General features: G+C 39.6%; 1 protein-coding gene across 2 annotated transcripts in view; it reads right to left on the bottom strand.

Annotated features, from left to right (window-relative positions):
* Positions 1-27,099, bottom strand: part of NAV3 (neuron navigator 3) — a 630,491-nt gene extending 603,392 nt beyond the window's left edge. Inside the window, exons 1-2 of one of the 2 annotated variants that reach the window (XM_073000344.2) lie at positions 25,584-27,099; positions 13,143-13,307 (exon numbers count right to left, since the gene is read on the bottom strand). The gene's annotated coding sequence lies outside the window, so the exon portion shown is untranslated. The remainder of the gene's footprint in view (positions 1-13,142; positions 13,308-25,583) is intronic. The other variant, XM_073000345.2, reaches the window with a different exon arrangement.

The raw sequence follows: 27,099 nt of genomic DNA, 5'->3' as shown, positions 1-27,099 counted from the left end.
CGTATTGTCAGGCTATCATTTTAAAATCGATCCATGAATACTGCTCTTTAAAAGGTTTCTTACACATGGATAAAATTTATAATCTGTTCCTTTATTTCTCTATTGAACCTTTTCATTCTGTTATGTCAAAAGATCTGGAGTAACAATGATCTAAGGAAGCCATGGCCTGACATTTAAATTATTTTTTTTTTATTGAAACAATTTTAGTGCTATCAGCTGCAAGAGTTTTTAACTAAAGCATTATAGCAAAACTACATCAGTTTTTAGAAAGAAGAAACCTTATCACATTCTTTTTAAAGGATGAATCACATGCTGCATGCATGTTTTTTCAGGGACCAAATATTTGCAGCTGAGATGTATGGTTTCCATTACTCTACAAGACATTGACTTGTGATACAAGTGGGTGGTTTCTAACTCTGTACTGCAGAATTAGAAAGAAAGCTAAAGATATTTCTCTGATTTGCTGTACGATATAAAAGCTAAAGGCTGATTCAAACTTTATTATCTTTATCACAGTCATACTGCGTATACGATGAACACTATCTAAATTATAAATCTTTCTCAACCAATGGGACACATAGCATTAGTAAGACACAGAAGAAATCTAAGTAGGACAAAAGGTTGTCAGAACAAGTGCTAAGAATTTAGTCTCCTTTAACCCACATGTTATCCTGCAGAAGCGATGCAACGTCTCTAGCGAATCCTGCCTGCCACAGATTATCCATCTACAGCTGTTTGGCATGCTAGTAAATAATGGTGGACATTCAGTGCATCTGCTAATAGCTCATTTCACCAGCCTAAATGTCCATATTTAGGAAACCTTTAGTCAGTAGTGATTTGTCACTGTTGATTATGTCATTCCCTTTGTACATGCAGAACCAGACAACAATCACGCAATCTGTCAGAGGACACAAGTTCTAACCTGATAGAAACGCAGTCCTTTTTTTCTGAGATGAATATACAGTCGTGCCTTGCTTTACGACAAAACTGCATTACGACGATCGCAAAACGATGGTTTAAATGGTTTTTTTTCGCTTTGCAATGATCAGTTCCCTGCTTTGGGAACTGATTCTTTGCAAAATGATGATTTTAAAACAGCTGACCAGCTGTTTCAAAATGGCCACCGGGTAAACAAAACGGCTCCCCACTGTTTTCTGGGACGGATTCGTCGCAGTGAAAACGGCTGCCCTATGGAGGATCTTCACTGGACGGTGAGTTTTGACCGCATTGGAACACATTGAAGGGGTTTCAGTGCATTTCAATGGTTTTTTTTCGCTTTACGATGTTTTCGCTTAACGGTGATTTTCCTGGAATTGATTATTGCCGTTAAGCGAGGCACCACTCTATAGTAAGCTAATAAATAAGAGGCAGTCAAAAGTCAGTTCTGTGCAAATCTTCTATGCTGTAGTAATATTTCTCAGCCTCCAGTTTGCTTTTCATTTATTTTGTCCAGGTATGTTATTTAATATTGTGAGACTTGGTAAGGAGAAGTAAAAGGGCTGTGAAAATAAGGGAGGTCTAGATATTTTATTGTGGAAGGCAGGAGGGTCTGGCATGCTTTTGCCCATGGGGTCAAGAAGAGTCAGATACAACTTAACAACTAAACAAGAACAAAGATATTTTATTTGGAAGTTTCTATTGTTTAAACTAGTACATCTCAAAATACAATAATATTGCATTGTATATTCTACTGTTGTTCAGAACAATATGCATAATCCTTGGTAGTACTGTACTCATAAGAACAAATTACCATTAATTAGAACAAAAATCATCACCAAAATAATTTTTTTTAAAAAGGAAAACAACTGTTCATACTCATTCAATTGCAATCATATTAACAGATTTAAAACTTGTTAAAGGGTCTAATTCTATTTTTTAAAAAAATATCCTACTAGAACTACCAGAACTTTCTTTCTTTCTTTTCTTTTTTTTAAATTTTATTTTATTTTACACAGAAAAAAAAGCAAGACAAATAAGAGACAAGGGAAAAAGAAAGGGAAGAAAAAAAACTAACCCCTCAAGTTAAACTAACCCCTCCCCCTTTTGGAGTCAGAGACTCCAGCCTTGTTAACCCCTCTGCTCCCCCAATTTCATTTCCAGTATATACTGAGTAAGTATAAGGTAAAGGTAAAGGTTCCCCTTGACAATTTTTGTCCAGTCGTGTCCGACTCTAGGGGGCGGCGCTCATCCCGCTCTTCAAGCCATAGAGCCAGCGTTTGTCCGAAGACAATCTTTCCGTGGTCACATGGCCAGTGTGATTTAGACATGCATCATAAACTTTGCCCTACACTCCTGTCTTCTTCTGGGCCCAAGAGTATATTAGTTCCCAGCTTTGTTTTACATAGTCTCTTGGCTGTTCCCGTAGTGCTTCTGAAAGAGTGTCCAGTTCCACTATATCCCATAGCTTCTTTAACAACTCTTCTATCGTCGGAACCTCTTCGGTTTTCCATTTTTGGGCCCAGAGTAATCTAGCTGCTGTGAGTATATACATAAGACAATGCTTCAATTTATTATCATTGATTCCTGATATGTGATTCAATAATGCCATTTCAGGTTTTATATCTAATTTCTGCTGGGTGATTTCTTTTGCTAAGTCCCATACCTGTGTCCAATAATTTGACCTTTCGCATGCCTACCAGAACTTTATGCTGGTGCATTTCTGCTGAAATATACTAATTGTATTAAGGAGGAAAATGTCTCATTGATTTTGGACCCAGCAGCTGCAACAAAGCAAAAGAAAGGCAGTATCTCATACATTTTTCTTTTTAAAGTTCTCCATATGTTCCACTAATGACTTTAGATGTTAAGCAGCAGGGACAGAAAGTCAGACAACAACATAATTCCTCCCCACCCAACAAATGGGAGCTTGAAACAGTGTGTAAAGAAGCAGGCACCCCTTTGAAATAATGCTGTTTTTTTGTTTTTGCTTATAATAACTGTTGAAATACCTTACACATAGGACCAAACATTTTTGCTAAGGTAGAAGGAGTAATTGGCACAGGTTCAAAATTCTTCCCACCACTTACACTAATCCATTCTTCAGGACAATCAATGACATAGACAAGTGGAATAACCACAATCTGTTGGCTTTATTTCACACAGCAAGTGGTAACACAAGTTAAATATGATTATGGACAGGGCACGTTTTGAGTGATTGTGCAGTGGGGTCCTAAAATCTATTTTCCAAGTATCACAGACATCAGTTGTACGAAACCAAAGGAAATAGCAACAGGAGGGACTGAAGATGTAGTAGAGGTCAGACCCATGCATGCATGCATTTCTAGAAATCAGCTAACAATAGATACAAGGGAAACAAAGGAAAGGGTTCCCAGTAAATCAAGGACATTGTAAATACTGTTGCAGTAAAACCAATGAAGAGTCTTGTGGCACCTTCTTTAAAAGTTTTATTTGGCATAGTAACTCTGGAGCAAGTTACAGCCCACTAAAACTGATCCCAAATAAAACTGGTTAGTCTTGAAGTTTTCACGAGATTCTTTGCTACTTTTACTGCAACAGACTACAGATTAACATGGCTACCTCTCTCGAAATAAGCACCATATGTTTACTCCTTGGGGATCTTTGCCAGAAAGCAGTAACTCCAGAAGTCCAATTTCATAATCTTTTTCTAGAAAGTTGAGATTCTATCTTGCATGTCGGCATCATCCCTGCTTTTCACACTGTCTTGTCTCTGAAGTAGAGCTAATTTTCCTTTCATGAGTAGCGTATGCCTAGAAAAGAAGCCTCTTGTAGGGTAGTCTGTTTCATTCACAGCCTTTACCATTGTGGTATTGGGCTTTAATGGAATTTTGCAGCAGGAAGCAAGAATGCAGCCTTTTCAAGAATTCAAGCCATGTTTAATAATCAGCATAACTGTCAATAATTTCATTGTACTTCAGGAAAAAAAGGAAAAAGTTCATTATACTATCTTCTGGGTTATATTCTGGTTTTAAAAATTGTTAAGCTTGCCTGATTATTTATTTATTTATTGGTCCTGATAAGATTCTTTCAGGCATCAGATGAACAACCAGGAACAGCTGCAGCTGTTTTCATCCAGTATGTAAATACTATGTTTTTTCATTCAAAATCATTAAAATTGTTATGGGTGTGTGAAAGGTCAATAAAAGACTTGTGGGTCTGCATTTTAGAAGGGAAAAAACTGAGCGAAAGCTCAGGATGAACTGAATTTCCAGCTCACCTATATTTTGGACATTTCAGAGGAATCCTTCCAAAGTCTAGAAAAAAGGTGAACATTATGGTGAATGGGGGACAGACTTTCTTTATATATAAACCACAGCCCAGCAGCCACACTCTTGCATGCTTTAAAACTGGAGCCTAGGATTCTCTGGAAACACAGTTATTTGATGACACTGTCATTCCAAAGAGTGTCTGAGACCTTCGTTTTAATGTGTTTGAGTATTGTTGCCAAGCAACATCTTGCATTTTAAAATTATTTTTTTAAAATACCAATAAAGAAAAATCACCTTCCTAGCCACTTTATTTCATAGTAAGCATCCAAGTCCCCAACCAAACTGTTGTGACTTTTGACCCCACAGAAATTCTGATCCCTTCCTTTTGCAGGGGAGGGGGAAACAAAAGGGGGTACAGTATTTTCATCCCAGCACAAGCTAAGGCATTTTGCCATACAGTGGTGACTCACACAACGAGTCCCTCACACAACGATAAATTCACACAACGATGGCTTTTTCTGAAAAATTTGCCGCCTCACACAACGATGTTTCCTAAGGGGAATTTTCGCACAACAATTCTGGGACCATGCTTCACAGAACGATTGCATTTTGGGTCCCCTGTTTCACTTAACGATGTTTTCAAAAAAGAGCAGGAAAGGTGGCTGTTTGGCAATGCTAATTTGTTCTTCTAACTGTCTGTACCCAGGATGCATTGCGCCTGTGCAGGGAAGGGATAAAAAACCTTCCCCATGCATCCTGGGTTTACCTTCCCACATGCAGTTCAAAGGTTGGCTTTGCCTCTTTGCTCTGTCTTGTGGGTGCTTTCTGTGCTGGAGAACTTTCAAAGGTAAGCTTGCATTTCTTCTCCTGGGTGGGTGGTGGGTTTTACAGTGTATCTGTACTGTACTGCAAAACTCTGATGATTTTTGCAAGGGGGAATTTGCGTCTGTCTGGCTTTGGTTATGGGGTTTTTTTTCATTGGGGAAATTGCAGGCGATTTTTTGGCTGGGGGTTTCTGTGGATTTGTGTGGGATTTGAATGCCCAAGTTCAAACCTGATTTTAATTTTTTTTTTCCTGCATGCTGCTTCTTGGTTGGGGGGGGGTTATGCTTTGTGTGTGTGGAATTCTGCAAGGAAATGGTTGCTGTTCTCTTGTGGCCATGCATGCCTCTGGGATTTGGATGCCCAAGTTCAAATCTGATTTTAAAAAATTTTTAACTGCTGCCATGCTGCTTCTTGGTTGGGGGGGGTCTATGCATCTCAATGGGGCAGAAATTTTTTTACCAAAAATTAACAAAGACTCAGAAACTGTTTTAAATGCTTGGACTCGTTAGTGCAGCTTGTGAAACCTTTGCAAACTTAATCTGGCTTTGTTCTGAGTCTTCGTTAATTTTTGGTGAATTTTTTTTCTCCCCCATTGAGATGCCTTGAAGCCTACTCAATGCATTTGAATGGTGGATACATTGTTTCACACAATGATGTTTCCTATGGGGATTTTCGCTTAAGGACGCCAATCCGTTCCAATTGGAACGGATTATCCGGTTTTCAATGCATCTCTATGGGAAATGGTGTTTCACAGAATGATGTTTCACAGAACAGTGGTTTTTTTTTTTTGAACCAATTAACATCGTTGTGCGAGGCACCACTGTATATCCATCTATTTATGATTCTATAGCTGCCATAAAATGGTACTGCATTTGTCTCTGATCATTTGTCCTCATGCCCAATGCAATAAACATGTGTAAGGTTACTGTAAGCCAGAGGTGGTCAATTGTAGCTCTCCAGATGTTGCTAGACTACAACTGACAAGATCCATTGTCACCTTTGTCTACGTAGGCTAGGGCTGGTGTGGATCTGCAGTCCAACAACATCTGGAGAACTGCTCTTAGCTGACCCCTGCTGTAAAGTGTCATTTACAAACTGTTTGGCAATCCTGTTTCGAAGATCTCTGTGTGAAGAAAGGGGCTGTGAAGTAACATATCAGAATACAGGGGATATAGAACAGGGTTCTGTTCCTTGCAAACTAAAGTAGATCCAGTATCCAAAGCCTATCAGAGGAGTGATATTAAGCAAATTATTGGAAAGACTAGTGCTCGATTTTAACAATTTCCTGGGGTTTCACTCACTTCAAGCCCAGGAAAATTCTTAACACGGCAATGAATCATCAGAGTGGAATGTCTGATATCATAGATTTACCAGAATTGTCTCAAATGATGCCATCAAACTGCATCCCTTTGTTTTCACTGCTGATTCATCACAACCAATGCCAACACTTCGAAAACATGACTACAATGAGCATCTATATAAATAAAATACAGGCCATTTATCCCATTACTAAATTGCTGGCTGGAGAATGATGGGATTTGTAGTCCAACAAATCTGGAAGGCACATCTGAGGAAATGTTGCCATAGCATTGCTAAACCTTATAGCTGGATCAGAGGCTATGTCTAACAGCACCCTCCAGTAAAAGGTTGGCTACTCAGATGTTTGTCATGCTCTGTAGCTCCTGCTGGAATGGCTGGAATCACTCTAAAAACACTGACAACACAACATTTTTAAAGAGTGTTCCAGACCATCCCTAATGTGGATCAATCCATCCAAGACTGGTGTAGGGCTGGAGCCAACTATTTATTTGGAGCAATTGGGATCAATCAAAATAAACACAGTTTTCTTGACACATGATTGCCTAGATCAGATAGATCCACTTCTGGATATTGGCAAACTAATCGATTCCCCTGCTTGAAAACATTTTTTTTTCCTGGTTGCTATTTTTTCCTGTTTAAGACTATCAGTGATGCACTATGCCAAAAAAATTAAAAAATATTTGCCTTGACACGTTTCTCAACAATATTGGCTTTGAAATGGGAGCTTGATTAGAATGATAGTTCATGTGGAAATGGTTCCTGCCATTCCAGAACAGCTCACACTAGCCTGCAGCGCAAGGATGCCAATGCACTGGGTCTAATTTTTTTCATAATGACTTCAGAAAGACCATTAGGCTCAGCAACGAATTGATGTGCCAATGTGGCAACATAATACAATCCTGTGAGAGACATATCTGTTTGTGGGAGGACTTAATAGCACCGTAATGCTGCTCATCTTTAAGGACATTCCCAAATAACGGTTTTTCCTCCCTGCCATTTAAAATAGTAACCTATTTTTGCTTTTAGGGAAGCAAAAGAAATAATGGCATAATCACACATTCTTATTTTCTTTCTAAGCACACAGACTACACCTTAGCTATTTCAACGTAGCAGGGTTCTTAGAGCATAGTTTAGCTTCCATCACAGAATTCCCTAAATATCACTCACAAACATTTCTTTTGCAAGCATAGATAGTTACCATGCAAGTAGAAAATCTTATTAGAGATTGTCTCAAGGGTTCAGAAACAAATTTTGAAATCTAGCTTTAAAAAAAAGCAGCAGCCTAATTCCATATATAAACCTTGATATTGTTTTCAGTTTTTGAGAAGGCATTCTGTCATTTCCTTTATAGTTCCTAAAGCCACTCTATGGCATTGTCAGTATATAAGTATGACAGGAACAACCTCCCCAGAGATGAGGTCCTCGCTTTTGATTTTTATAACATTGCCAGGAGTGCCAGAATTCTTCTACAGAACTTACACTTGCTATTATATTGACACCCACACCATGAAATGCTGTAGATACATAAAATGTACCTACATACACCATTACATTGGGGGAACTTAAAATGGTGGTGAAACAACCACAGCAATATGGGTCTCTTGGCAATATTGCTGAATAAATCATTCTACCTCCGCTGTTGTTCCCAGGATGTTCGTTTATTTATTTATTTATTTATTTATTTATTTATTCATTCATTCATTCATTCATTCATTCATTCATTCATTCATTCATTCATTCATTCATTCATTCATTCATTCATTCCATTTATACCCCACCTATCTGGTCATACTGACCACTCTAGGCGGCTTACAGCACAAAACACAAAATACAAAACCAATATATAATTAAAAGCAATTTGTACACGATTAAAATTCTATAAGATGGAAAGGGAAAACATAATAAAGAAAGCAAGAGAGAAGTCAGGGATTAACTGGGAGGGAAGGCCTGCCGAGGAGCCACCGCCGAGAAGGCCTGGTTTCTTGTTTTTTCCTTCCGGGCCTCCCTCGGCATCAGGCTCCTCAGCCTCACCTCCTGACTCGCTCGGGTGACAAGGGTAGATCTGGGTGGGAGTAAGTGTTCCGCCAAGTATCAAGGCCCCAAACCATTGGCCAACCTGCCCCAAACATAAAGCATCAGAGCAGCAGGAGCAGTGGGCATTCAGGAGTGCTGACTGGAACACTGCATGATACTCGATACCCAACACAGAACAGGAACCATCATCTGCAACTGGTAAAATGCAGGGTATCAGCTTGTTAGGACGTACTCTAAAAAGTCCAGTGGAGGTGGGAAGGGGGGTGCCCAGGGGTTCCAGAGAATGCAACTACTGCCCCAAACTTGCTTGCTTATTTGTTTTTATGTATAGGGTGCCTTTCTCCTGATAGGGGACTCACCTGAAGCACTTGACTGAGGCACTCTGCCTTGCCAGTCCTGTTGCAGTGCATGGGAAGTTAAAGTGGGTCAGTCACTCAGTGAAAACAGTGAAAGAGCAGCACTTGGAGCAGTTATCAGAACACTGTAACAATTCCCATAGATGGGGCGAAAAGCAGTTTGCCATGTTAAAAGACCTTCATTTTAACTCAACCTGCTTTGATCTAAATTTGACATCAGATGAGTTTATTACACAGTGACAACAGGTTTTGCCAGTTAGTTTTTAAGCAAGCAGCTTATAAATGAAAAACTGATCTGGGATGTGTGCATGCAACTCCTTGTGACTATTAATTAAGTAAACTGTTTGAGATCCACTCACTACAGGTATAAAATTCCCAGCATCCTAATCTATAATTTAATATGTAATTAATTAATTGAATACATAGATCAGTCAAATAAAATTTAAGATATGAAATATGTTGTCTTTCAGAGCAATCCTAAGTGTGCTTCCTCAAGTATGAGTCCCATTGTATTCAATGGCTAATTGAAGTAGGGCCAAATTATATGTTGCAAAGAGCCTGTTATTAGATGCTGGAAATCCACTAGTGTTCCACTTGACACTAGATGCAAGGAGATATTCCTGACTGAACAATTATACTTGCAAACAAAGCCAGAACCTATTGGCCACCAAACAAAGCGAGTTAATTTGCCACAAGTAGGAGAAGTGAAAACTCCTGCTGTGACAAAAAGATATTCTCTTCACCTAAAAAAATCCCACTTTGCAGTCACAGACTGTAAGTCATAAATAATGAGTCCCTCGGACAAATTTCTCCCAATTGGAGTGAGGCAACCACTGCAGGTGTCAGAAGCGGGGGCAGCCATAACAGTTCTGTTTGTATTTCTTCCCTCAAATATTTCCCCTCTGTTCAAGGACAGATCTGTGCACACCATGTGAAAAATCCTAATCCACCTACTTGGTCTGCTACCTTCAGTTGTGGTAAATAATTACTGTATCCCATTACCATCACTGAAGAAAGACTCAAATGCAAATATGTTGCCTAATGAGTGTGTGCCTGAGGTGAGCTTTGAAATGGGAACCTCATCTTTCATCCTTAGGTTGCATTCCTAAGCAGCAGGTTGGCCCAAGACATTTTGCTGAGGTGCAGAAGAAGATTGCTCCATTTTATGTAAAGAATCTGACTAGATGGCCATATGAATCTTTCTTCAATGCTTTCTTCAATCTCACCTCATTCACTCTAGTCCCCTGTGCTCTCCATAGGTAGAGGTTGCCAAAAAGCTTTTGGAGAAGTGATATAAGGAACTGACAACTAATGAAATCTTACTTGTTTCTAAAACCAATGCTTTACATCTTCCTGGCTCTGTTATGTCAATTGACCCATGCTGGGTCCTTTCCAGTCTGTGGGTGGGCCCAGGAGTGGTCATGTTCAGTCCTTCTCACAAGTGGTTCTTTCTGGCTGTGTCTCCGTGATCTGCCTGTGACCCCAGTTACTCAAAGGACGGCAGTCTTCCGTTTCAGAGTAACAGAGTTGCCAAGCCTGACACATCTCCAGTGCCTCTTTTGTGTTGGAATGGCTTGGCCCTCATCCTGACATAACAGTGCCAATATGTAGTCCGGTACAGTCTATGGGCCTAATATCAGGGGATAGTGGTAAAGCCATAGCCTGCTTTGTGCAAGAGCTTTGCCAGTATGTCTGGTTCAATCTCCTCATCCGTCTGCTCTTCACCATCACCATTGCTGACTTCCTCTTCTGGAACTTGTCCACCTTTTATACCCACAGCCTTGCCCTCCACAATTTCCTCCCTCTTTCCTAAATGTCAAACCACAGTTGATTGCTTATGAGACCAACCCTGGAAGCCCCAGAGCAGCATGGCCTGTGAGTCCTGGTTTAGTTTCAGGTGGGAAATAGGAGAGTCTACCAGGAGATATATATATATTTGTTTGTTTGTTTGTTTGTTTGTTTATTTGTTTGTTTGTTTATTATATAGAAGCTTATAGTCAGCTAGTCACAGCTTTTCTAATACTTAAATAGTTGGAATCTCAGTTTTGGAAGAAAGGGCAGTCAATTATATTAGCACTTAAAAAATTTAAGAGCTGTGGAAGAGATGTGGAAACTCTACTTTCATCAACCAGAAGCCAAGCTCACAAAAGTCGGTACAACAGTGAAACTGGGTTAGAATTCCTGCCCTTCTCCCCACTCAACCAAGTCTTCTCTTTTTCCTTCTGCCATGGGGAATGGCAAAGTACAGTATTAGCCATTCAAAGGGAGTTAAAATACACTTGGATCTTCCATCCAATTTCCCATCTCGCTGTGGATCTGGGAGTATCTCCTGTACTATTTATGTCAGTTTATACCATATTAATATTCAGCACATGACTCTCTTGATATGTTTACATTTAGGGGGGAATGGAAAGTATTGTGCACTGCAAAACTAGTTTCCATCCTTGGTGCAAAACAATATCCTCTTTAAATATTGTCTAAATAAATATTTACATTGAAGATAGCAATAATGCCTTCAGTAATCCATGCTCTGAAGTCTCTAACTGCATGTTTACATGATACACGTTTTAGCAGTTACAATAGTCCATTATTTTAATCATGCTTTGTTTTTCTTATACCTTCTTACTTTGTCTAACTATCTGTTCCTGCTAAAAAAATTTAATCAGCATTCACTTTCAATTGTCAGTTAAGGTAGAAATGATAAAATAAAAAAAATCATGAAGAAGAGGAAGAAGAAGCATGCATCGTCAAGTCAATTCTGACTTATGATGACCCTTTTCAGAGTTTGCTAGGCAGACAATAAGCAGAAGAGGTTTACAATTCCCTTCTCCTGGAGGTATCCTGGGAGTATGCAGCTGGCCCAAGGCCATATAGGCTAGCTCTTCTGGGATGCACAGTGGGGAATTTCCAACCAGATACCTAACTTGCTGAGTTATCCAGCCAGCCACTTCATGCGACTCCCACCCAAATACTGTATATATATGCATAATACTACAAATGGTCACTTGAAAGAAGTCCCAGGGAAATCAACGGGGAGGGGATGTTAAGTACATGTTAAGCATGCATACAATTGTAGCTATCTGTGGTTCAACAGCCCACATAAGGCTACTTCCTACCTTAGCAGGCTTCCTTAAAAAATTTTTATATATCATTTTTTAAACTAGTCTGGTTAAATTTAAAGCAGTATGATCTAAATAATGCCCACGTAAGGAAGGTTAAGTATCTGGATGATTGCAGTAAAATCTTTCTGCAAAAGAAACCAGTACAACTTCATTTTTCTTCACAGTTACTGTCTTGACTAGAAGGCTCCTATTAATCCAATGGTAGGGAAATGCTTGGAGCATCTTTTCTATGATGAATGGCGAATATGCAGGTTCCTTGGTGGGTACAGTAATAATAACACTGAAGATCTGTCATCATGAAAGTGCCCAGATAGTACAGCAACAAAATAATAAACTTCAGACGAGCACTTTGGCCAGTACCCACTTTCTTCTAGGTGAGAAAGCATGGTATGGCACTTGCTTTTTTCTTTTCTTTTTTTTTCTTCTTCTTCTTTTTAGTGGCTGGCTTTTCCTTTCAACAAAAGCATCACTTCATCAGTCAAGGGAATACAGGAAAGTCTGGTTTAGAAATTGCCATAGCTCAGGGGTGGAGTGTGTTTTATGTGCAAAAGATAACAGGTTCCATCCGTGACATGTCAAGGTACAGTTAGAAAAAACTTTTGTTAAACTCTAGAGATCTACTACCAGCAACCTGGTGCCCTCCAGATGTTCAGGACTACAGTTCCCATCATCCCTGACCTTACTGACTCATGCTGAGTCAGTATTCTGAAAGTACAGTTTGAAACTTCAGAAGGGCACTAGGTTTCCAACTTGAGGTACAGACATGCCTCCATGACCTAATTTATATTGACATTATTGTATAATGGCTTAATAACACTTCCATTCATTTCTGCTTCCACCATTTTCCTTCTTGTCTGTAGCTCCTTATAATCTGTATTCTTAGAGACATCCAGTAGACAAAAATGGAAAGCATACTTTTATATGCTTCATTTCTCTGGTGGAGGTAGCATAGAAAAGTTATTTAGCATGAGAGTTCATTCATGTCACACAATGTGCTAAAGGTGCCAAGATCCTGTCTTGGAAACAAACTGCAAATAGCAACCTTACACAGTGTCAAATATTTATTTTCCTGTGTTCCATGCACATAATGTATAAAAAGACCCAAACAAGCACTCAGTCTTTCTTCTGTGCCATAACAAGATATCCTAGGCAAAAGTTATCTTTGATATTCCAGATACCATCTGAAATTTTGAAACTTTAAAAAGCAGAAGAGCCCATAAATTCCCCGGGTAGCATATTGCATTGGTGAACTGCTCTTCTGCTTAGAAACTTGTTCCGAAAATATAATCTCAGTTTACCTTCTTACAGCAGACCAGCATGTTAGGTTCCGTTCACACATTCTCAGCACGTGGCAGAAAATCCATCTCTGTTTGGAACTCCAAGGACAGACAGGAGTAAGTCCAATTTCTCCAGTGTTCTGAAATATCTGCCAGAGAGGAGATGGTTTGGAGATTGGCCAGTTCCTGTAATTAGACATTTTGTGATGTAGAAGCATAAGGATGCATGAAATTATTAAATGACCAAAACAAGTTAAAATTTAAATACATATAAAGACATATATTTCCAACTACTGACCTTATTAAATACATGTAACTAGACATTTAGTGGTATTCTACCATATATATGTTATCCCAAGGCCTTTGGAATAATTGGCCAAACTACTTTGTTGTAGGTACTCTATCTAGTTTTAAACCATCTTTTAGGGCTGGCTCAAGACATTTTTGCCAACTGAGGTGACATCTCAAACAGCACAATCTCTCACAGCAAATCAGTGTGCACTGCATCAAAACTCAGCCACGCTCATTGGCACAGAAGGAAGAAGGCCCCAGAAGCATCTCCTCCATCCCTGGTTGGCAGTAAAATTGCAACATTAACATCAAATAGTTAACTACAGTATCTGCTGTTTCTTCGTGACACTTAAAATGAGCTACCTGAAGGGGCTTCCTCACTCTGCCTAATACTACAGCTGGCCTTGCCACCCCTTCAATCATATTCCCAGATAGGAGCAACTGTATTTCTTCTTGAGCAAAGTGGGTAGAATGCAGATATTCCACTTCACAGTTTTGCCTTATCAGGCAACAACAGATGGGACTGCCTCCTAAACACATAGTACATGGCAGTTTTAGTAGGTAGCTGAAACTGCAAGAAATCTTCATACTTATCCAACTCTTTTCACAGAAAATAAAATTATTATCATGGACAACTCTTCTCCAGTTTAAATTATGCACATAATCATAGTGGAAATGTTGGAGGGCACTCTTTGGACGGTTTTGCAATTTTAATATTCAGGTCACACATTGCCCTAGGTATTCAGTTTACTGACCCAGGAAGGATGCAAGGGTAAGTCCACCTACAGCCGGCTACCTGAGCCCAGGAATGAGCTCAGGTAATGAGCAGAGTCTTCACTGGAGTACTGCAGTTTAACCACCGCACCACAGTTCCCTTAATCATTTTTCAATAGTGTCAAGTAGCAAGTGTACTGAAGAACACACTTAGCTCACCTAAAGGATGGAAGCAATAAAGCCAGAAGCCGAGAACAAGGCATATTACTTCAGAGGATCTTGGCTTTAGTCACAACAGACTCTGTAAGCTTTTATTATATACTAATATATAATTGTAACTGCTCACCCTCTTCATGTGGAAGGGAAACAGTTTTATGGAGCATCCTTCCATTTGACTAGACCTTTTAAAAGGGTATAGCCACAAATCTAAAACAGTTTAATATACAAGGCTAGCATTTGAAGTAAGACCTTTTTCAGCAAAAATAAGAAAAGGAATGATTAAGATGAAATATAGGACAGAATGAAGCAACAGGATTGGTGTGTTGTAACATACATGAAAAATTAAGGGTTGTCCCTCTTTTGAGGCAAATGTTAATTGGAAGCCCTGGGAAAGTTCTCACTACATACACATATGCCTATTCCTCACATTTTCATAAATTATTAGAAAGCTGTGATGTCAGTATTCTACGAAGAGACAAGAATAGGTAAATATAAATTAGCTGAGGGAATTAAACACCTCACAATAGTGACTCTTGGTGCATATAAAGTAGCATTTGAAAAAGCCCCTTGGCATCTTGGGTATATAAAGCAGCCCCTTGGAATACTGGAAATGGATTTTGAATTTCAAATATTTCCTTTTTGTCCTTTTCAGTCTCGTATGCATGTTAGTCCACTTGTTAGTTCTATAACAGAAGAAGAAATTGCACAAGTGACAAGAGGCTTTTGAAAATCAAAAACTCTGTCTGCTGCTGGCGATGTATGCAGTATTCTTTGACTAGTATTTTAGCTCTAGTGAAAGAAAGAGAGATTCAATGCAAGATATATTTAGGGTTAACAGTCAGCAATCCTTGTTGACAATAGGACTAAAGCAAATGATAATCCAGTCACCCAACTATAGCATTTCATCTGCTTAACATATATTCTTACACAGTTCCTGTAATTGTCACCGAGTGCTTTAACTGTTTATGCTTTCTGAAAATGCCATTTGTATTCACATGCAGCTTGGTTTACCATTTAATCTTTTCCCCAATGTGCATGGATCAATAAGGTTTAATGCACAGATGGAGATCACCAAAATATTAGAATTCAATTGTTTGCCGTCACACCATTTTAAATGAAATCTCTGGGACTTGGTCTATAGCACATAATATTATATGCCATCTAGTTGATTCCAAGCTATGGCAACCTTCCCCAGGGTTTTCTAGGTTTCTGCTACTCAGAAGTTATTTATTATTCCTTTCTTCTGAGCATGATCTGGGTGTATATCTTGCCCCTGGCTATAAAGGCTGGCTCTTCTTCCAGAAGGTACAGTAGAGAATCAAAATCGCAGCTCTAACCCTACAGCCCATCTCACTGAGCTATCCTGCCAGTTTATAGCACATAAAGAATTAAATTTTACTAAATGTATTTAGTCACCACCTACATTACTAAAAATCTTCTGATAGGCATATGTGATGCTCTGCAATCTATGTATAGATTCCTGAAATACAATGCCCAGAAATCAGTCTTTAAGCAATATTAACAATTCTCATATTTGGGGAAGAAATGGAATCTATTGACATCTTGCTTTGTTTATATTATGTCTTCACAGCATACTTTTCCGTTCCTCAGACTCTTTTGTGCTGGCATTAACTTCATACTAGGAAAAGCGATAGGAAGCGAGAAGCAAGGAGGTGGATACATAATCTATACAGAAAGTTTACATTATTCTGTAAAAATAATGCAAAATGGGAATTAGGACGAAGACCTGTCCAAAATCTCAACATCACACACCCTAATACAGTATATTTGTCAACATCCCTTGTGAGTAAAAGTTTGTGTTATCTGTATCCATTTATCTCCAATTTTAAAAAGTGATATAAAGTAGAGGGCATCTAACAGTTCCATGTTAAAAAAAATCTAATAGTAAGAGATGGGGTCTTGGGTCATCAAGTTTGTATGCTAAGCAGGGCTATATGTATATTGGAGACAATGTTAAGACATTTACAGAAGTATAAGACATCAAAGACTGACGTCCTGAACTGCATTAACCTACCCCCACCTCTTTAGATGAGTACAATACACTGGTGCCTCAACTTACGAACGTCCCGACTTACAACCATTTCGAGTTACAACCAGCTCCGGCTGCACAGTTTTGCTTCAACTTGCGGAGCTTCGAGTTACAGCTGGAAAAAAGGTGGGGGAAAAGGCGGGGAATTCAAATGTACTAATTGTTGGTCGGTGAAGAGGCTGCTTCTTTGTAGCTCTTTCGCCCCAATGCTTGTGTATGCGTCGGAGGCGGCTTCAGACTGCCTGGTGCTGCTTTCTGCTTCTAAGTGAGTACATACAGGGTTTTGCAGGGTGGGTTTGGGCTGGGAGGGTTATGGTTTTGTGCTGTGATTTTTTGTGTGTTTTGGTGTGTTTGTTTTTTCAGCCCCAGCGCCTTCCAATGGAGCTTGCTGTGTTGTGTTTTTTGGGTGTTGTTTTTTTTTTTTAGTTCCAGCGCATTCTGATGGGACTTGCTCTGTTTGGGTTTTGTTGTTTTGTTTTTGTTTTTGTCTATTTTAGTTTTTTTGGCCCCAGCACATTCTGATGGGGCTTGTTGTGGTGTTGTGTGGGTTTTTTGTGATTCCCCCCCCCCGGCCCTAGCGTATTCTGATGGGGCTTGCATTGTTGTTTGGTTTTTTGTTATTTATTTTTTACGGCCCAGCACGTTTCAATGGGCCTTACTCTGTTTGTTTGATTGTTTTGTGATTTTTTTTTTTTTGGCCCCAGCACATTCTGATAGGGCTTGCATTGTTTTTTGTTAGGTTGGTTGGTTTGTTGTGATTTTTTTTCCCCGGCTGGAACAGATTAATGGGGTTTCAATGCATTCCTATGGGAAATGGTGCTTCAACTTTTGACTGTTTCAAGTTATGACCATCATTCTGGAATGGATTAAGTTCGTAAGTTGAAGCACCACTGTAATTATTTATTGTTCCCTTTGGTGCTTGGTGTGTGTTCTGCTTTGGACACGTGGGGGAAAGGGGCATGCATTGTGATTTTTTAAACCTTTGTCAGCACACTAACAAGGGAGGAGCTTGTGAGCTTTCACCCAATCACCTAAGATGTGGCGCCTCTGCCAATGTCTGCTTATGGCCAAGCTATTTGAGATGCCAGCTTTGGATTTGACAGGTGATAAAAGGGTATTCTTTGAGAGACATGTTCCTTTAAAATTGCCATGTTTGCACAACTACAGTATTTTTCTATTTATAACACACACCCATTTATAGGACACCCCCCCCCACTTTTCTAACCCCCAAATTAAGAAAATTTAGCTGTGAATATTCAGCCTCTGGGCTCAGAACATTAGGCATTTTGCTTCCATGCAGGCTGCACCTCCAATGAGGTGTGTTCCAATTGGTTTGTTCAGCATCAGCTGATGTCAGTTCCATAAGGCTCATGATTGGAGGAAGCCCGTTTACAGAGGCAAGGTACAGCAGTTTTGTTCTCTCCTTAGTTATCTCAGCTTACCTCTGTGTAAAAGACACCCATCAATTTTTAGTGTAATGATTTTAGGAAAAAATTAGTGTCTTATACACAGAAAAATATGGTAACTTCCAAATGAAATAACTCATTTCTCTCTGTGAGGGTGCAACTCCAGCCATCCCTGGCAAGCTATCTGCCCTCATCAGGCACACACACACCCCAGCAGACCCAATCGAGACGCAGTGGCAGAGCACCAAGAGGGTGCAGAATGGAAGAGTGAGAGCCCATGTGGGAAGATGGAGGTGGAGATGGATGAGCCACACCAGCTGAATTGGCAGGAACCCAGCTTGGAAGAGGAAGAGGAAGAGGAGGACTTGTCACACTCAACTGTTGAGAGTTTTTACACTCTTGCATGCTGCCTGGAGAAAGTGTGGCTGAGAGGGACCTTTCTGGGCTTGGATGACTGTCAGTCTCTCCAGGATTAACCAACTGTTACCTCCTGCCTATGAATTCAAAGAGATACACACCCCATTTCAGCTCTGTGTCTCTTTCCTTCTCTTTAGTCTGCTGAAATCTGTTGCTGGAAGCAGTCATGTTTGTCCTTTCCTCAGAACAAACTATTTGATCTGTTCAATTGTCAGTACTGTACTGTAGTTTTTTTTATTCTTTCTGCTACAAATGTCTCAGAGTGAGTTACTGAGATTCTACATTGTAGTGAAAAGGGGTGGAATAATCTGGGGGACTTGAAGCTATTCTGTTCTGAGGATGCCTGCATTTCTGCTGCGCAACTAAAGGAATTTAATCCAAATTCTGCAACATCAACAGATATAGAAGAAGCTGAGAGGGGAGAGGCAGTAGAGGAACTGGACCCCATATTTTGCGCCCTGGGGAAGGACCTTGGTGGTGGTGAACCCATGGATCAGGGAATGAGTCCTGGTTCAATCCACTAATGTTCCAGGACATGGAGAAGGTATGTTGTTTTTCAACCCCCCCCCTTCCCCCAGTTTTCAGGTTTGAGATCTGAAATCTCAGGGAACAGGATTCTGACCTTGCCACCCAACCCAGGAGCCTTCTTCACAGGAGCAATTGTGCCCAGCCAGGCTGGCCTGACCTGAAAGGACTACCAAAGAGTACAATATTTGTAGAAATTGTGAGTTTATGGGCTGCAACTGTGGCTTATAAAATCTTGGTTTTTACCTTGTAGTCTGCTAACAATAGCGCTAAGCCTTCAACTCTCCTATTCTCCCGCTCTAACTCTGAAGCATTAAAATATCCTTTAGCATTGCTCTGATGTCTGTAAACAAAACATGCTATTTCTTGAAAATACAATACACAAAATATTTAACAAACATAAGATGATTATGTAGGACTGTACCAATGGATTATACACTCTGTTTTCCTGGCATATACACAGTCAGCAATCTCAAGGCTGTGACATAACAAGATAAGCTGCCATTTTTGCTTCTGTACGTCTCAAGGCAGGAGAGCAAATGTGTGTACAAATAAAATAAAAAAGTATATATCTTCAAACAATATGCAGTTTTATTTGTTCATTTTCTAAATATATGCAATGTCCTGTGTTGTAATTTGAGGAAAGTTCAGATACAAACATGAACAGATATCTCGGTAAGAGCCAGGTGATGTTAAGTCTCAAAGTGGTCCAGTATTGAATTTAAAATAAAACTTATTACGTACTATTAATAGCTATAAGGAGTCTTGCAGCAGTAAGGAGCTTTAACTGGAAAAAGTTTTCAAGGACGGTAGAGCACTATTTAAGATGGATCCAGGGATAACTACCAGGTCTTGATCTCACTCACTTCAATCTCAGCCTCAGCTTTGTCTACTTGTTCTCATTTCCTTCTGACACATTAATATTTGAATTGACTCTTCTTCCCATGGGCCAGCTCAAGACATTTTGCTGCCTGAAGCAAAGGACAAGATAGTGTCCCCCACTCCTTTGTCCATTTCACGTGCAGAGATAAATTGGACTGGATGCAGCACCTCTTACTACATCTCAGTGCAGCAAGTCAGTCAGCTGGCAGAAGACAGGTTGCCTGGAGCACACAGGTCTCCTCCTGTAAAAGGGAAACTGCACGTTTTCCCCCAAATGTGCATTTCGTGTCCAGCTGCACACTAAAAAAAAACTTGCTTGAACATGCGAACTAAGTAGTACATTTAACTGAGCACAGTGGGACATGTTAATGAACATGCACAAGACTGTCTTGTTGGGAAATACATTGTAGATGTCCCAGTGCCTATCGAGAGCTTGGAAAAGTTACCTTTTGGACCACAACTGGATTCATCGGAGCTGCAGTTCAAATGACATTTGCAAGCCCTACCTGTGGCATGTAAGTTCACTTTTTATGTCTTTCTACCTGTTAAGATTTCTTCATATAGGGTCTACTGAGAACACCAGAACTTTAAGTGATGATTCTGGAAGGTGTTGTAATGCACAAAAAAGTAACTTTCACTGCTCTGGATTACATGAGTATCCACAATTCTTCCAAAGTGCTCTACATTTCTTCCTACATGAGGGCATCTCTTCACTCATTTTATTTCTATTTTCACAATGACAATTGCTGTAATAGCCTAGGCAGACCACGACTGGTCCAGTTCATCCAGTAACCATCACAGCTCATGGAGATGTGAACCTGAGTTTCTCCAGTCCTCTTCCGTCATGTCAACACAGATATCAGAAAAACTGCTCAGTTGTGACCTCAGTGGGTTTTATTCTTCCCTGACCTCTTAATCAGTTATCAAAAAATGCCCTTCTAGAAGTACTGAATATAAGGACCCACCAAAGTACCTTATTAGCTTTTTTTTTTGTACCATTTGTTTGTTGAGGGTCAATGGCAATAACCATTACAATGGGATTATTTTATATACTGCATGAAAGAGGCGATTAGCAGGAAGAAATATGATTTATCTAGCTAGTCTTCAGATATTATGGCAAACAGAAATTATTTGGAACAGTGCTAGAGTTTTTTAATTAACGTAAAAACAGAAAAACATAACACTGACAGAAATGGCCTTTTTGTTTGAAAAATGTTTTAAAACAAAATTCATTGTCCAGCCCTTGGCAGTTTTTGCTATTACTTGTTGTACACATTCATTTAATGTGCCTCTTGTAGCTCTATGTCAAGGAAGCCAAATATTAAAAGCATTGGGTTTCTCCCCCCCCCCCCCCAAACTGTGAATTTATCACATTATTTTGGAGGGCCCACATCTGCTGCTTAGCAATGGGATTATAAAGGATATACTTCAAACAATGTGGGTACTCTGTGATGATATTGATGCAGATGTTGAAGCAAAGGAAACAATCATATTTCCTTGTTATTCTTGAAGATTTCATTTTGCCATAGTCTTTTCATTATAGAATCAGTTATACCAAAAGAAACCACTGTGTGCCATATGATTCAGCCTAGCTGTGCCATTCCTGTCCCCAATGGTATAAGAGCATTTTCTGTTGGTGTCAGAAACTTTATTACAAGGCTTTGTAAGTATCTGAGGTTAAGACAAGGAGTCTTGTGGTATGGGATTATAGCCTTACATTCTAAAGTGTTAAGGAAAGTGAAAAAAAGAGCTTTACTGCAGGAAATTTCAAGGGTTTAAGTCTCTAAAATTAGCTGATTCCCAAAGTCAGCAAGATTCTGGTCAGTGGTGCTGGTGTCGCAGCTCAACCCAATTGTAGTTGTCTCCTCTGAACTGTCTGGGACTCATTGTCTGAATCCCCAGAGCTCCTGGACCTGTAACCTCTGACACCAGAGCACGGAAAACATTTATTTCTTAGTATCCCCCTCCCAAACAGGGCCTTTATCTGAGCTATAGACAAAAACAAAACAAAAACAAACAAACCCAAGCTGTCTAATCTTTCCCTGATATTAAAGCAAATATGGCCCCATAGGGATCTCATCAGGACAATCCTGATGTATAACCTATTTTATGGATAAAAAGCTGCCATTACAACAGATTATGGAGAAACAGAGTGATTCCCTATAGGCAACGGTGTCAAACAAGGGTGTATTTTATTCCCTTATCTATTCAATCTGTACGCAGAACATATCATATGGAAAACCAGCCTAGATTCAGATGGAGAAGTGAAAATTGGTGGAAGAAATATCTGTAATTTAAGATATGCTGATGACACCGTCTTCCAGCAATGACTTGAAATGACTTTTAGTGAAAGTGAAAGAAAAAAGTGCCAAAGCAGGACTGCAGTTGAACATTAAGATCAAAATCATGACTACAGAAGAATTACACAGCTTTAATGTTGACAGTAAAGAAATTGAAATAGTGAAACTTTTTGTTTATCCTGATTCAACTGTCAAACCAAATGGAGACTACAGGCACGAAACGAGAAGGCTCTGACTCGAAAGGACAGCAATGAAGGAATTACAAAAGACCATCATATGTAAGGATGTGCTGCTGGAGACCAAGATCACCCACACTCATGTAGTCCCGATCACTATGTTTGAATGTGAAAGCTGAACAGCAAAGAAAGCTGACAAGAAAAAAAAAGATTTTTTTTAAATAGGATGCTGTAGAAGAACTGGACTGCCAGAAAGACAAACAAATGGCTCCTAGAGGAAATTAAGCCTGATGAAACTGAGGCTGTCATAGTTTGGGCACATCATGGGAATTCAAGTTTCTGTGGAAAAGGCAATCATGTTGGGAAAGGTTGAAGGAAGCAGGAAAAGATAAAAAAAAAGATAGACTGACTCCCTAAATGAAGCCACATCTTGAATTTACAAGAGCTAAATTGGGCTGTTGAAGACGTAATAATTTGGAGCTCTCTTATTCATAGTCAGAGGTAAATTGAAAGCACATAACAACAACTTGGATATAAAAAATGAACAACATTGACACAAGGGGTGGGGAGTTCCATATCTGTTCTACAAACATCTGGATGTCTGACAAACAGAAATAACTCTGGTGGGTAGAGTGCTTTACCTGACTCAGCGGCCCCAGTGAATGAAAGGTTTTGAACACAACAATGTCTGGAAAGGTGACAATTCTTGCTCTGTTACCAAACCTTGATGGATGGTTGGAGCCACTTGATTTTATAGATAGTAACAAGGAAAAATGTGGCAGTAGGTTAGGGAAGGTTTTAGCTAAGGAATGTAAGTATTAATGAATTAAATATCAGCTGACCCAACTGTCCAATGCTTGCTCCCTAAGCCCTGGGCTCATAGCTGTCACACCAGGCTTTCAGTAGCAGCAGTGGCAATGAAAATAACCCCAACAATTCACACTGGTGAATTGCTTTGGCTCAGTGTGTTCTCTTGGAGTCAAATGTCAGCTCACCATTGTGGTTCTGGGCATCCAGAACTTATTTTGCTTGTTCTGTTCTAGAGACCTTGCCATCAATTCCATACCCAACAACAAAGATCACAGCATGGTTAAGGGCTGACAAAATGTGACCCAAGCACACTGCTTATCTGAAATCAGAAAATAATTCTTATGGTTGGCAGGCTTCTTTATCAGCATATTTTAACCTATCTGAAGCTGCAAATTGCATCTATCACAGCATATGATTCTTAAAAATATGTCTCATGCTTCCACTAATATAATTAATGTATGGAAATTGTCTTGCAGAAATGAACCAATTGTGACAAATGCACAAAATTTTGTAGCCTTACTGCTTATCAGTATGGCCTCATTCTATTACACATTGTTTTCCAGATGCTGAGAATAGATGTTTCTCAGGCAGGGTGATGTACCTGGTGAATATGGTTTTTTGTATGGATAAAATACCACTCACTACATGAGCTCTCAACAGTTTCTAGTCAAGATACTATTCTGAACAGGATGATTTCAGATGTCTGCAGTATTTTTCTGGGTACCACAACACCTATTTACACCAGGTTCAGAACTGAACCTGTCAGTAATTTTCAATAGATTGGCAAGGATTTTCAAGTCCCAGTTGTCTACCAACAGCAACAATTAAGTAGTTTTTACTGTCCCCTTAAATTAGATTGCTGGAGGGGACAATGCTTGGAGTAAAAAGAGCAGTAGTTTTTTTGGGTACTTTGGTTCTAGTACAGCCCATGTGCTCAGAGGCTACTGTTACTCCATTCTTAGGGACCTATCTGTGTGCTTGCTCTGGTTGCTGGATTCTAGTAAAATACAGGCTTAAGCTGTGTAAGCCTGGAGGCTATCCACCCCTACTAAGACAACTTCATATTTCAGCCCAATCCTATTGTCATTTCTTTTTAAAACTAATCCTGTGTATGTATGTGATTGATATTATCATATACTTTTTAATCTACCTGCCACCATACACCGCCCAGCTTTTTCCCAGGTGAACTTTGCTCTTTGTTTCATATCAAAGAAAAAAATACACTACCATTTGTACCAAAGCAGCTTTAAGAGCTCAACTCCCAAACTGTTTTTTACATTCACCTCAAATTCTGGGAACCCTTAACAGTGACAATGTTAGAGAAAGACATACTTCAGTGTAAATAGGAACACTAGATTTGTTTGTTTCTATTTCTGTATCATTACTAAATAATTGTTGCCTACTCCCAGGATGGCTATGAAATTTAACCAGAGCCTTTGGATGAGCATTGGATGCAAGCAACAATAAATGTTTCTAAATGTTGCTGGAAATTCTCATCAACTGCATAAAATTACTTACAGATTAAGCACACCTGCGCTGAGCTATTAGAATCCACTTCCTGAATTCTCTTCAGCCAACAATGAAGAAAAAAATTGTTTTTCTATCTTTTCTCATAACATTGCACATTACTTATACGCAAATCCTATCTTGATCTCTTCCAGCCATTACAAACTGTTGTTTTGCATAGTGAATAATATTTGTAAAAACAAATGGAGGAAAAACATAATTTAAAACTTTCCTTGTTAAAAACAAACACTTGTATGCTCGCATGTTTTGTTTTGCTTTCTTTTGTTGGCAAGCTAATTCAGCTCAGAGGATATTCTCTGCATGAACTAAAGCCAAAGAAATTGTAAATACCCAACAAAATAATGTTAGTAGACATTATGAAGTTATGTGTGATTTTTAACTTCAGACCTATGGAGATTATTACTACAGCTAATGAAAAGAAACTATGTTTGTTTGTAGAATTCTCATTGTGTTATACTGAAACTTCAAGTTTGTTTGTGTGTTCATCCATTCATTTGTTTGTTCATTTAAAATATAGTTCTCAATCCTTCCCCTGCAAACAATTCTTAGAATAGATCACAACACTTTGTCTTAAAATTACATATATAATAATAATAAACATGCACGTTATAAGCTAAAAATAGGTCACTTTGGAATAAATCTACATTAAAAGGAGAGGGTCAGAGGAAGCCTCCAGCCTGTTAGGCCAAACACTTGTCAGATAAATGGATTACAAAGACAGTATCAAAATTTTTGGAAAGTCACTTTATAGAGCAATATCTCTCACACACAAAAAAAGCTTATAGCAAACATAAATAAATCCCTATATCTGGTTATTGTTTTCATTTTAAAAACATTTGTTTGCTTGTCTATTTTTAATGTTGTATCTACTGTTACACTGTACAATTCAAAGAAAAAACACAAATATGTTCCCTTCGTCATCCCAGCCTCTTTCAAATATCACATTGCCAGAAAATTTAGACTGAGAGTAATGAGTGTCTCATGTCCATTTCAGGAATTTCTAAGTGCCAGAGTATTTGAACTCTTCTCCCTGAAGTCTTAGCTCCACTGTCAGAGTCCAAGATATGCCAAGCAACCCCTCACCAAGGGCAAGGGCACCAGGACCCAGCCCCACCACACAGAGTACCAAATCCAAAGACACTCACTGCACAGCTGGCCATGACCAAGCGGAGGCTGGAGCACAGGGCTGAGAGCATGGAGGCAGAACAAGGCACCGAGATGCAGAGGCAAGAGCAGGAACAGATACAGGAATACTAGAATGCCGAGACTCAAGAGCAGCAAGGCAGTAAGCACAACACAACCAAATACCTTTTTGGCTGAGGCAAGTTTTGGGAGGGAGAATCACTTCTTGAACAGGCCTTCCCTCCAGGTTTCCAGGTGAGCCTCATGAGTGGCCCAGTAGCTGCTACGCAGGCCTCTGAGCCTGCAAACACTAGGTCATTCCTGGGTCAGGCTGGCCCCAATCCTGCAGCTGCCAGGATGGTATGGGCCAGATCCTGACATATACATTCACATCACTGCACCACGTTGCACCTATGTTACTTGTATGGAAAGATTATTGCTCAGTCCTCATTAAGGAGCTATACAAGTGTGACAGAACAATTACGCTGAGGCCCATGGCAGGGAGAGAAGATTTTAAGCTGCCCATCAGATTATCTGTCCTTTATCTGGCCACAAATAGACTAACTGATAGGGAAAATACTGGAAACCGCAGAAAGGGATATGCTAACAGAACTATCGTTTTGTCGTTAAGTCATGTCCAACTCTTCGTGGCCCCATGGGCCAGAGCACGCCAGGCCCTCCTGTCTTCCACTACCTCCCAGAGTTGTGTCAAATTCATGTTGGTTGCTTCCATGACACGGTCCAACCATCTCCTCTTGCCTTCACACTTTCCCAACATCAAGGTCTTTTCCAAGGAGTCTTCTCTTCTCATGAGATGGCCAAAGTATTGGAGCCTCAGCTGCAGGATCTGTCATTCCAGTGTTGATTTCCTTTAGAATTGATAGGTTTGTTCTCCTTGCAGTCCAGGGGACTCTCAAGAGTCTCCTCCAGCACCACAGTTCAAAAGCACCAATTCTTTGGCGGTTAGCTTTCTTTATGGTCCAGCTCTCCCTTCCATACATCACTATAGGGGAAACCATAGCTTTGACTATGCGGAAAAGAAAAAGGACCATTGGGAAACTTGGCTGCCACTATATATATGGTTGCAAAAATGATCAGCTACATAATTAATGATGGGAATTACAAAATACAGTGGTGCCTTGCTAGATGATTGTCTTGCGGTATGAAAAACCTGCAAGACGATTGGTTTTTGCGATCACTATGGTGCCTTGCAAGACTTGCTTCGCAAGACTTTTTTTTTTTAGACCGATGCTTCGCAAGACTTTTTTTTTTAGACCGATGCATAGGGAACATCACAAGACGATTTCTTCACAAGAAAACGATTTTCGTGGAACAAATTAAAATAGTCTTGCGAGGCACCACTGTACCTGTCTGAATTTAGATTTTTCTATATAATGTATATATTTTTGTATGATTATTGGAATTATTCTTAGAAGAGATTATTTAGAATTATTATGGGAATTATTATTATGTCATGGGACTGTTCAAATCCAGCCCCTCTAAATGTATCCTTATTCCAGTTATCCCTTACCCCACCCT

This window comes from Pogona vitticeps, chromosome 5 (genome assembly GCF_051106095.1).
Source record: "Pogona vitticeps strain Pit_001003342236 chromosome 5, PviZW2.1, whole genome shotgun sequence".
In the NCBI taxonomy this organism is placed as follows: domain Eukaryota; kingdom Metazoa; phylum Chordata; class Lepidosauria; order Squamata; family Agamidae; genus Pogona; species Pogona vitticeps.
Note: the sequence above shows the minus strand (reverse complement) of the source record. Positions and strands in the feature narration are given on the sequence as shown.